The sequence below is a fragment of the Herpailurus yagouaroundi genome, unplaced genomic scaffold, assembly GCF_014898765.1.
Source record: "Herpailurus yagouaroundi ecotype Mexico unplaced genomic scaffold, PumYag 67793, whole genome shotgun sequence".
In the NCBI taxonomy this organism is placed as follows: domain Eukaryota; kingdom Metazoa; phylum Chordata; class Mammalia; order Carnivora; family Felidae; genus Herpailurus; species Herpailurus yagouaroundi.
The window spans coordinates 14,917,146-14,928,945 of NW_024420586.1; the positions used below are offsets into that span (position 1 = coordinate 14,917,146).

An 11,800-nucleotide genomic window follows, 5' to 3' on the forward strand; every position below is an offset into this window, starting at 1 on the left:
CAGGCTCCAGGCTCCGAGCTGCCAGCACAGAGCCCGACGTGGGACTCGAACTCACAAACTGCAAGATCATGACCTGAGCTGAAGTCAGATGCTCAACTGACTGAGCCACCCAGGTGCCCCAAATTTGACCAAAATTTTTTAAAATGACAAAATAAAATGTCTGTGAGAACATAGGAAGTTCACATATAATAACTAGTGAGAATATCAATTGATATGGCATTCTTGTAATGAAATTTTAGCAATACTTATAAAAATTGAAAATAATTACATATTCTACTGTAACACGATTTTCACCCAGCTATGTCTCTAAGCAAACATGCACACATTCCAAAGAATTCATGTTCACAGACACTTATTTCTGTTCTATTGATCATAGCATCAAGTGGGAAACAGGTACATGTCTTTTCAGTGGAAGCATAGTAAAGTTATGGCACACACATCACTACCCATGTATGTTTAAAAAAATCACAATATATGTTTATTAAGCACATTTATATATTAAAAAAAGCCTAGAGTCAGCTTTAACATGCTACATTGTTAACTGTAGTTGACTCTGAAAAAGGGCTGGATTTTGGAGGAACGTTATAAAGGGTGGAATTGTGATTTATCTGTATTAGGCATTTTTTGCAACAGTGCACTATTACCTTTGTAATTAAAATATTTAAATAAGTCTAACAGCAGACAGATCAGCTGTGCATCAGTAAAGTAAAATTTCTCCTACGTGGGAAAACAGGTAAAATCTGAAATCTGAAAGGCTTAATAAAACAAAAGTTTATTCATTCTGCACTGAAAAGTGGATGGGGGTTGGCAGGGACTCTCTGCTCTCAGTTGAACTAGAGATCCAGGCTTCCTTCTTGTATTTCCACTATCTCAACACGGACTCTCCATGTTTGGTGCTGAATAGAAGAAAAAGCATTGATGTGTCACATGGATTCTAAAATGTCTTAGCCAGCTACTGAAAAATATTACTTCCCTTATATTTCAGTGGCAAGGACTAGTCCATATGATCCTTTCCAGCACTTGGTAATGGAGGATTTCCATGAACCTAGGGGACGGAGGAAGGCAAGATGTATAGTCCCTTGCACAAAGTGTCAAATAAATAGTATGTGCTCAATAAAGAGCACCTATTATATAACTTGTTATGACAACAACCCTCTTTATTTCTTGGAGAAGTTTCTGAGAAGTGTACACTTGTCTTGTAATTTACCAACTTCTTCCAGAGCCTAAGATGTGACACCTGCTTTCAAATACAGGATTACATCTAATTTTCAAAAGGACTCTGAAACTATCTGTAGGAAAGGTTCATCTTCCTTCATTCAAGGGCACCCTTGTGCACTACCTTTTGCAATAGCCTCTATAATCTCAGTAGACTGAGAATTTTCTCCTTCCTTTTGGTGATGGTTAATATCTTCCCTTGGAAGTCTCTACTGCACACCACCTGATTGGACATGCCTGAGCCACCTGCCTGTACAGTGGCTATTCGACATTGAAAACCAGAGTTTTCTACTGGGGAAAGTGTATAGATAAGAGACAGGAGAAGGATGGTGAATTATTTTTTTCTTTTTAAGTCAAGGCTAGCATGTCTGCCAAGGAAACATTTTCTACCTCCTAGTAGGACTCCAGGTTTTTTAGGAATTTAGCTTCTCTAGACATTTGCTTAGCCAGTGATGTCCGTGGTCTTTCCTTTCTACTACTTAAGGAAGAGGCTTTGATTTTGACCACTTAGGTATTCTCATTTATAGGTGTAATATGTTCAATTGCAAATCAGACACTATTAAAGTCCTAATTCATATATTAAAGTGATGCCAGAAAACTCCTTTCTGACTTCAGAATTATATCCCAAAAAGAAGCAGCAGGTTGTGTACTAAATAATATTCTACCAACCAGTTCATTTGGAAAACACCTTGAGTGTGGGGAGGATGCTGACAGGAAATGGCCACATTTTGATAATTTGTTGTCCAAAGTGAACTTTATATAGAAGGGGCGGCTTCTCTCAGAGGGGTCCCATGGTGAAGATCAGCCAGGAGATAACCTGCAGGGAGTTGGAATCCTCTGTCAGTGGGGAGGGCAGGTGATTCTGGACTTTCTATTCCACTGGGAGCAGGGCTTAGCCTCCAGAGGATGATGCAGTGAAGAGCGGGTCACTGGGTGCCTGGGTGGCTCAGTTGGTTGAGCATCGAACTCTTGATTTTGGCTCAGGCCATGATCCCAGAGTCGTGGGATTAAGCCCCACATCAGGCTCCTTGCTGAGTGTGGAGCCTGCTTTGGATTCTCTGTCTCTCTGTCTCTCTGTCTCTCTGTCTCTCTGTCTCTCTCTCTCTCTCTCTCTCTCTCTCTCTCTCTCCCCCACTGCTCCTCTTCCCTGCTCATGAACTCTCTCTCTCTCAAAACAAAAACAAAAACAAAAAACTGTCAGTAGGCTAGGTTCCAAGATTAGACAGGAGGGCACACTGGGGAAGACCCAGGGGAGGGGTGCCATAATGTGGGAAAGAGCTGGAGTTCAACAAAAATTGCACCTGGGAAGAGGTAGCTCTCAAGTGCCTGCTGGCAGCAAAACCCTATGTAAAGAAAGCCTGTAGAGAACCCCTAAATGATGCTTCTCATTTTTACCTCCCTTCTTTATGACTGTTGTTAGTGCTTTGGACACAGGGTCTTTTGTTTGTTTGGTCATTTGATTGACATTTAGGAGTAGTGAGAAGAGAAATGAATTAAGAGACAGAAGGTTGATCTCACACTGGGAGGAATGGAAACAATATGGGGTTCAGACAATTTCTGATCAGGGGTCTGGTCCCAACTCCTCCACATACTATCCATGTGAACTTGGGTGTATTGCTAAGTGTTCTGAACCTTAGTTTATTCCTCTGTGAGGTGGGATTGATATGTCCTGTCTTAAAGGACTATTGGAATATATGTGCTGAATGTCAAGCGACTAACACATTGCCTGGAATGCACTGGGTCTTTAGTGATTGGCAGTTTTTACTATTGTTATTTTGACCTCAGACCCTACCACCCTGTTCTCCAGAATGTGTCAGAGAATATAAAGCACTGTAGGACACAGTACATCAAATCAATTGAAAATGCTAATTAGCAAGAAAACCTAAGTAAATTCTCCCCCTTAGAGGATATACTGTATTATATAATTTGGGTGTGGAGAGTTTTCTTCAGGTTGATGCAACTCAAAGCATCCAGAATTTGTGTAAATGCCAATTCCATCCATCCCTTCTGGCTCTACTTCTACCCAAATCACCCCTGTTTTTATTCATTTTACCCCCACCAAAAATCTAGATCTCACTTAGAGTTTGGGAAATTACACTCAAGGTAACCTCACAAAAATGTCCTTTGAATGGAGTGGGTTCTGGCTCTCTAAGATCAAGGAAAATAGTGCCAGATCAGTAGTTGCTGGCACCTTAAAGGAATATTTCCTTTATTTCTCAGAAACCCTTTGGAGTCACTGTACATGAAACAAGTAGTTTGTCTATTATGATCAATCGCAATGGGACGAGCACAGGACAAGTTCCATTCCTGCCCCAGGTGCGGATTTCTCTGGCTTACCCCTGATCCCAAAGTAATGCTACTGCAGTTTTGCATTCCAGGCTATTGACTTTCAACTCTGTGATACACTGGAGGCTCTGGTCCCTGCTCACCACTCCCACAGCTCCATCTCCCCAACAACTCAGCTTAATTTAAAATTATCTCCCACTGAAGGCCTTGTAATTTCACAAGGCCCCAGTATGCCCTGTCTCGGGGCATTTACACTTGACTGCTGCCATATGGATTTCCCATCCTCTCCTGTTTTTGCTTGTCAGTTAGGTCTTAGAAGGATACCCACCATGATTGTCATATAATTACTGCCTCTCAATGCTAAAATACTATGGATAGGGGCTGGGTCATGTTTATGCTAATGTCCCCAGTACTAGTGTGGTATCTTTCCAAAGAGTAGTTACCTAGTTAATGTTTGGAGAATATTTGTCCAATTAATGTTCCTTCTATGCTCTTGAATGAGCTAAGCAAATACATATATATGTCGTTTTTGCTTTTATAAACTGGACTAGCAGGGACAAAAGAAGCTAAGAATTGACCGTCTTTTACTTTTTTGTCTATTTATACACCCCAGCCATTTTACTGCTGAGTTTTTACAAATTTCCAAGGAAATCCCTCCTCCAGTTCCATGTTCCCTTATTCTAGATCACTAACAATGATGGCTTCCAATTTGCATGACAAAAGAACAAATCTCTTACTCTTTTTTTTTTTTTAATTTTCAAAGTTTATTTATTTTGAGAGAGAGAGAGAGGAGAGTGTGAGCAGAAGAGGGGCAGAGAGAAAGGAAGAGAGAGAATCTTAAGCAGGCTTCACACTCAGCCCTGAGCCCTATGTGGGGCTCAGTCCCACAAACTATGAGATCATGACCTGAGCCGAAATCAAGAATCGGACGCGTAATCAACTGAGCCACCCAGGCACCCCACAAATCTCTTACTCTTAAATCTGATAAACAGTAATAAATGTGTGAACAACATCATTTATAAACTTAGATTCTTAAGCTAATCAAACTTCCTATAAAAGAAGTAACATTTGAAAAATACCAAAGAAGGGTATAAATCTCCCAGTCACCCATGTACAATAGGAACACACAGATGTTATATAATGTTTTCCTCCAATCCCACTCCTGCCTTTCACTATTTCAAACGTTGACTTCCCTCTTCAACAACCAAGTGAAGAATCTGCCTCCAACCTCACTAGGGGTGGGAGGAGCTGCAGGATCTGGCACTGGAACATGCAGTAAACATGCAGGGTTCCATGGCAATGGAACATGGCAATACTGCCAGCTCTGGCTCCAACTGTGGTCCAGCCTCTCTCTTCCTCATCTCTCAAAGCCTCCACATACTGGAATTGGAAGCACCTAGGGTTGTCTGTTCCAATGGATCTTGGCCAAAAACTCTAGCACTTTCATCATTCTGGTTTCAATAGGGGCCCTTGGGCTCCACAGGAATTTATAGTGCGGAGGATCACTATTGGGCACCTGCTGGTATTCCAGGTACTTTTCTTTCCCCAAGCTTCTGATGAAACTATTGGGTTCTTAAAGACAAAGTGCTTTTTCCCAGAATAAATACTCGTCATATTCAGCAATTCCCAGTTTTCCTCCTCAGTTACATCCTTGCCTTTGAAGGAGATAGCTCCCAGGATAATTATCAGGAGGCCAGTCTTGGACATGCCCTCTTCACCACTCAGCCTTCCATCCTAGGTGAGGTCCAGTTTATTAACAAGAGCATAGCAGTGGCTGGTGGGGTTCACTTCCTTCACATCAATGCCAGAGACCAGTTCTGTGCACTCGGAGGCTCTCCTGAGGATCTCAGGGAAGTGACCTTTGTACTTTTTGATGACATTCTTCTGCATGTCTGCTTTTCTGATGGGCTCATTCATTTGATACTAGAGCAGCAGGAAATTGACTAACAATTCCACGTGTTCACCTATAGGATTTATGGGCAAGTTCTCAGTGTCTGGCAGGGATTGCAAAGTACTTGGGTTTTCCATCTCTTGGCTGCTGGAGCTCTCATCTGGTTTTGCTCAGTGAGATGGCTGTGATGACAGTGGAAGAGGAGTAGGAACTCTGAGGACCCTGGGAAGTACTTACTGTGTGTCCCAGGAGTAGAAATCTCCTCCATGGGGCAGGGGATCAGCAAAGAGGAGGAGGAAGCAGCCTCATTCTCAGCCACTGGAACCTGTGCACCCTCCAGGCCCTGGGTCTCATCATAAACCTGAAATCTTGCTCGTGTGGGAAGTATGGACTCTTATCCCATGAGGCATGATGACTGGTGTTGGTGGTAGCACACTGGAACATCACCAGGAGGGTGGGCAAAGAAGGCCCACAGCCTAGGAGACAGATGGAGGATATGGCAAACTTAACCATAACAGTTCTTATGGACGCTGTCTCCACAGGTCTTCTCCTGAGGGCAGTGCTCTAGAGCCTCACAGGTTGCCTGTCCTGAACCACCCGTTTCATAATAACCTGATAGAAGAAGTGATAAGGCTCCTCAGGGTGAAGCCAGCCAATCTCAGACTGAACATTCTTAGGGCTTATGGTAGGGCAGGCGAGGGTGAAGTTCTATGGGGTCCCTTCTTTTCTGAGGTGTGTCATCTTAGCCCTCACTACGGGTCTTCACCTTGACTCCTGGCATGGATAGGAACATTTCTCTCCTGTACTAGGGCTGCTCCCCTTAGACTAAAGCAATCTCTAATCTGAGACCCCTGAGTAAGAAGTCAGGGAATGCCTAATAACAGATTTACCCAGAGCTTCCTCAGTCTAACAGCAGGGGTGGGACCTGGGGTGGGTGGTCCCCTCAGTCCTCAGAGCATTCACCTTGACCCCTGCAAGGTGCTAGGTCACTTCCCCTCTGTTAACCTGAGGCCAAGCCCCCTCAGGCCAGGCCTCACTTCTCCTTAATTAATCATAATTAAGATCCTCACGTGAACTCTGACAGAACCTGGGAATCTTCTATTTGCAGACCTGAGGCTACTCCCTTGGACCAGGCCTCCACAACCCTGAGGCCTGCGACTCCTGAGGAGAAACTCAGGGGCACCACTTGTGTCCATCTCTGTAAAGCTTTCCAAGGCTGACAGGAGAGGTGTGGCTCTTTCTCTTTTCTGGAGGTGGACAGTTCCCTCAATCCTTGGTCCAAGTCCTCAGCTGTACTTGTAGGCCTAGGACTTTTCTCTCTGCCTAACTGGGACCCATCCCTGGAGCGAGATCCTCATTTCCCTGAGATCCTCACCCTGCCCCCACAAGAAATGAGGGGGTGCCTCAGTCTGACAGTAATTCCAGACCTCAGGGCTGATAGCTGGGGCGTGGCTCTTCAGGGCTCTCTCTCTTCTAGAGTTCGTGGCCACCTTCAGCTCTCATTCAGTGTCCTTCTCTCAGCCACAGTTCTGTTGATTAATTTCTTCCTCAATTAAGATGCCTTGAATGATTAAGGAAGTAATCAATCTGTGCACATTTGTCAGACTACAACTCTCTTAGAGATTGAGTCTGAGTCCCAGGCTAGATTTTTGTTGAGGAAGCTGCAACAGAATACATTTGTCCAGAATCACTGCTGGGCTGTCAGAGAAGACACACACACACACACACACACACACACACACACACACACACACACACACACACACCCTTTTCATTGGAGGTCTCTTCTCCAGCCAGACTTAAAGTCTTGGGAATCTTTCTTCTAAAAGATTTACTTTCTACAGGATAGAGACTCATGTAGACATATTTTTTTAAGGTAGTTTTGTCCATATCCCTTGGAAATCTTGTGATGTAATGTACTGGAAACATTACAATGTAATATGATGTAATCTAATCTAATCACATAATCTACAGTTACCAGCTATAACAATCAGCATAGGCCCACTGGGTGGATCATGCTCTTATCTGACTTCTGACTTGTAATCACTTGATAAATAATTGAATAGGAAAGTAAGAAAAAACCTTAGAAATTGTCATTTTATGGATGGGGAGCGTGGAGCACAGGGAGGTGGTGATATGTCCAAGATCACACAGTTTGTGCCAGAAGAAGCACTCACACTGACATCAGCTGTTTCCATCCTTGTACTCAGAATGACTGAAGCATTAGAGTGAGGGGTGGAGTGTTTTGCAAGTGATTTGTTACTGATAAGTTAAAATATTGAAGTGATGCTCAATGACTATGTCCTCACTATAATAATTCCAAATATAACAGTCATAACAAAATTGTCTCTTATCTTCAGTCTCCTCCCTCATTCCCACCACTATATAACCTTCTTACAAATGTATTCTGAATGGATAGAAATGTGCTTATGACTGTTACATAAGTATAATAATAAATAGGGGGCACCTGGGTGGCTCAGTCCATTGGGCGTCCGACTTCAGCTCAGGTCATGTTCTCACAGCTTGTGAGTTCGAGTCCTGCATCTGGCTTTGTGCCGAAAGTTCAGAGCCTGGAGCCTGCTTCGGATTCTGTGTCTCCCTTTCTCTCTGCCCCACCCCTGCTCACACTCTGTCTCTCTCTCCTTCAAAAATAAATAAACATTAAAAAAATTAAAGAAATATATAGTAATAAAGTACATATTTTCAATTTTCTCCCCCTCATTAGTAATGTATCAAAGCATGTTCTATATCAATCTTCAGAGTGGCCCTAAAGTCTGCAAACTCAGATAACATTATTTCACTAATATTTTCCATATGGAATGTGTCCTCAATGGCATTTTATATATTTGCCAATATTTCCAGACTTTACAGGCACTCACTATATAGCATTTTTCTTTATTTGAAAAATCAAATAAATGACTAAGCTTATAATTAAAATGAATGCATAACTGTCTGAAAATTTTGTTTTGGAGTGGTGAGAGTGTTGAGATATATAATTGGCAGTCTAAATATTGTTCATGAGAATTATATATGAAGCCCAAAAGTTGAAATACAGAAACATTTTTCTGTAAATGTAACAAGTGGATTTCCAGTAATAGCTAATTTTTAGTCTTTCATTTAATAAATCTTTATTTTATGAAAGTTTTAGACCTACAGAGAAGATGTGATGATAGTACAGAGATTTCTCATATACATATGCTATAGCTGGTTTTCTCTATTATTCATATCTTCCATTAGTATGCTTGTCACAATTAATGAACCAATATTCATACATTATTATATGAAGTCCACACTTCTTCCAGATTTCCTTAGTTTTTACTGAATGTTCTTTATGTACTCCAGGATTCCATCTAGGATACCAGTTAGTCATGTCTCCTTAGACTCTTCATTAGCTGTGATAGTTCCTCAGGCTTTTCTTGTTTTGAACAACCATGACAGTGGAGAGGAGAACTTGTCAAGTATTTTGTATAATGTTCCTCAGTTGAGATTTGTCTGATATTTTCTTATCAATTTAGTGATGTTTTTTTTTAAAATGTTTATTCATTTTCGAGAATGACAGAGCGTGAGCAGGAGAGGGCAGAGAGAGAGAGACGGAGACACAGAATCTGAAGCAGGCTCCAGGCTCTGACCTGACAGCACAGAGCCCATTGTGGGGCTCGGAACTCACAAACCACGAGATCATGACCTGAGTGGAAGTCAGACACTTAACTGACTGAGCCACCCAGGCTCCCCTAATGGTCTTTTAAAAAGAATCAGCTTTTGGTTTCATTGATTTTTCTCTATTTTCCTATTTTCAATGTTGTTGATTTCTGCTTTCATTTTTATTACCTCAGTTCTTCTTCTCCTTGCTTTAATTTGCTCTGCTTTCTCATTTCCTAAGGTGGAAACTTAGCTTGTTGATTTTAGATCTTTCTTGTGTTCTTATATATACATTTTACTATAAATTTCCATATGCATTGTTGCATAGCTATAGCCAGCAGATTTTGAGAAGTTCTATTTTCATTTTTACTTATTTTTAAATTATTTTAATTTCTGTTCTATTTTTCTCCCCCTTTTAAAGTTTTCTTTGCATTTCACTTGGGGAAGTTTCTGTTGATGAATCTTAAAATTTTCCCTCAGATATGTTGAGTGTACTAATGAGCCAGTCAAGGGCATTTTTCCTTTTTGTTTCTGTGTTTTTGATTTCTAGAATTCGTTTTTGATTCTTTTCTTAGAGTTTCTATCTCTCTGAGTACATCATACATTTGTTCTTGTGTGTTATCTACTTTGCCCATTAAAGACCTTAATATATTACTCATATTAAATTGTTTCATAATTTCAACACCTATATCATGTGTGAATATGGTTGTGATAATTTGCTCTTTTGTGGAGTAAGAATTCTTGTGCCTTCAAAGGTCCTTCTAGCTAGACTAAGAATCAAATTGACAGGGTGTACCTGGGTGGCTCCATTGGTGGAGCTTCTAACTCTTGATTTTGACTCAGGTCATGATTCCAGGGTTGTGGGATAGACCTCCCTGTGGGCTCCATGCTGAGTATGGAGCCTGCTTAAGATTCTCTCTTCCTCTGCCTCCCTCTCCCACTCCCTCTCTCTCTCTCTCTCTCTCTCTAAAATAAAAAATAAAAAAAGAATCAAATTGACATTAGATTAACAGGAGAAAAACAAATTTAATAGTGTATGTACCAGGAATACAAACAGACCTAGAAATTTCAAAGTCATTCAGGCAAAATGAGATATATATGTCATCCTGAACCAAGGAGAAGGGGTAGAGGTCTGGGACTTCAGAGGAAAGGAATACAATTCACAAGGCAATAAGAAGAGCAAATGTTTGGTAATTAGATATTTGCCTTGCCATACATTTGGGTCACTCAGATAAAATTTATCTCCATTAATAACCCTGATTCTGGGAAAGACCCCTAATTTAGATTCTTCTGTGTGGTTAAGGTAGGGGAAAAGTTTCTCCTGAACTCCCAGGGTCTCACATGCCTTCAGCTCAAAATAATCCACATGCCAAAGTGGCATATTTTTGGGGTGGCTGTCCTGAACCCCTTCAGTTTTGTCTCTTCAGACTGTTTTTCTTTCTCACCTTTTGGTATGCTTTGTAATTTTTTGTGTATTGAAATGTAAATGTATTGGGTAATAAAACTTGGGTAAATAGGCCTTTAGTGTGAGGATTTATATTAGTCTGGCTAAGAGGAGAGCTGTGTTAAATTTAATGTTCCTTGTAGCTATGGGTACTAGAAGCTTCAAATTCCTCTAATGTCCTTATTTTGGTCTCCCATCTTGGCTTTAGGGCTTCTCTATGTACTGTTCCTCAGGGAGAGTCTCTTTCTTGCAGCTTTTTCAACTGTTACCCAATATTATTACTATATTGGAGACTTGTTGGTGTGGTGGTAGGTGAGGGAGACAGGAAGCGTTCCATAGTGTTGTTGTTTTTTTGTTTTTTTTTTTTTTGGCTTTCTTGAATATTTATTTATTATTTATTTAAAATGTACATCCACGTGAGTTAGCATATAGTGCAATAATGATTTCAGGAGTAGATTCCAGTGATTCATTCCCTATGTATAACACCCAGTGCTCATCCCAGCAAGTATCTTCCTTCATGCCCCTTACCCATTTAGCCCATCCCGCCACCCACAGCCCCTTCAGTAACCCTCAGTTCTCTGTATTTAAGAGTCTCTTATGGTTTGTCCCCCTCCCTGTTTTTATATTATTTTTGTTTCCCTTCCCTCATGTTCATCTGTTCATAACCTTCTGATTAAATCTCAGTCTTTTAGAGGACCATTGTCTTAGTGCTGTGGTATTCACGACAGTCTCTATCCCTCCTCCAGTGGCGTATCATGTTTGCCTCATTCCTGCTACTCCTTTCCAAGGTTGCAACATTTCTGAAAATTAAAAAAAATTTTTTTAACTATATTTATTTATTTTGAGAGAGAGAGAGAGCATGCGTTTGTGTGTGCAGCATGCAAATGGGGGTGGGGCAGAGAGACAGGGAGAAAGAGAATCCCAAACAGGCTCCCTGCTGTCAGCACAAAGCCCCATGTGGTGCTCCCCATGAACTGTGAGATCATGACCTGAGCCTGAATCAAGAGCCAGACGCCTAACCGACTGAGCCGCCCAGATGCTGCCTGCCCCACATCCCTGATCTATTTTTTAAAAGCCCTGTTCCGGGGCGCCTGGGTGGCTCAGTCGGTTGGGCGGCCGACTTCGGCTCAGGTCACGATCTCGCAGTCCGTGAGTTCGAGCCCTGCGTCGGGCTCTGGGCTGATGGCTCAGAGCCTGGAGCCTGCTTCCAATTCTGTGTCTCCCTCTCTCTCTGCTCCTCCCCCGTTCATGCTCTGTCTCTCTCTGTCTCAAAAATAAATAAAACGTTAAAAAAAAATTAAAAAAAAAATAAAATAAAAGCCCTG

At 41.6% G+C, this 11,800-nt stretch overlaps 1 pseudogene; it reads right to left on the reverse strand.

Annotated features, from left to right (window-relative positions):
* Window positions 1-4,897: 4,897 nt before the first annotated feature.
* LOC121026001 (melanoma-associated antigen B16-like) lies at window positions 4,898-5,529 on the reverse strand (annotated as a pseudogene).
* Between the last annotated feature and the right edge of the window lie 6,271 nt (window positions 5,530-11,800).